At 30.9% G+C, this 865-nt stretch overlaps 1 protein-coding gene across 1 annotated transcript in view; it reads left to right on the top strand.

Annotated features, from left to right (window-relative positions):
* LOC119585692 (small nuclear ribonucleoprotein-associated protein B-like) overlaps nucleotides 1-865 on the top strand; it is a gene marked incomplete at its 5' end in the record, with an annotated part of 9,524 nt that overhangs the window by 8,404 nt on the left and 255 nt on the right.

Genomic DNA, 865 nt, shown 5'->3' with positions numbered 1-865 from the left:
TACCATCAGTAGATCAAGTAGAAATATTACTCATACACTAAAAGAGAAACACACATTGCCACTCTCCCTTACTGTCAAATATGTCATAACATCCATTTTTAGAAATTCATTAATAAAGAGTTGTGACACCTGTTCAGTGGGGTATATATTAAGTACATAATATTTTGCATATCATTAATGATACATGAATATGATCCATAACATATTCAAAGCATCGTACTCTGTTGTATCCAGACAGGGATGTGTTGTGAAAAATGTTTAATTCATTAATTCTTGTGTTTCATCCAAGACTTTTGTAGGAAATGTCATTTCTTTTGAGGAACATCATTTGAGAATTACACAGCAGAAAAAGTCAGCTAAATTGTCTAATGCAAAAATTTTGTTTTGAGAATTCGTTATGAGAATGGTTTGAAATTATCATGTCTTATAGAGAATGTATTGGCATGAACCCATTATTATATACTAGGCAGTTGTCCACATGTTGCAACTGTTAAGCATTTCCAAGAAGATTCTCGAAATTTTCAGGCCCATGGAGAAAGTCTTATTAATTGTTTATCATAATTGACTGATCTATGATAATAAAAGTGCAGGGGAAAGTGTTTTTCTGTACCAGTTATTAAATTTTATTTCAGGCAGATCAGTGAAGATTATCCATTTACCATGATCACAGAATACATCTATCAACATTTGAAACTAGTGCATTAATTATATTTTTGTCTGAAGAACATAGAATTAAGTTCATAAAAAAACACAAGGACAGAGTTAAGTATATCAGGAAAACAGATTATCATAGCCAAAATAGGTAGAGAAAGGGTACCAGGTCTTAGAAATGTTTTGGTAAAGTTATTCATCTGATTTTTTTTCT

Source organism: Penaeus monodon, chromosome 20, assembly GCF_015228065.2.
Source record: "Penaeus monodon isolate SGIC_2016 chromosome 20, NSTDA_Pmon_1, whole genome shotgun sequence".
Taxonomy (NCBI): domain Eukaryota; kingdom Metazoa; phylum Arthropoda; class Malacostraca; order Decapoda; family Penaeidae; genus Penaeus; species Penaeus monodon.
This window is presented reverse-complemented; position numbering and strand designations above follow the sequence as displayed.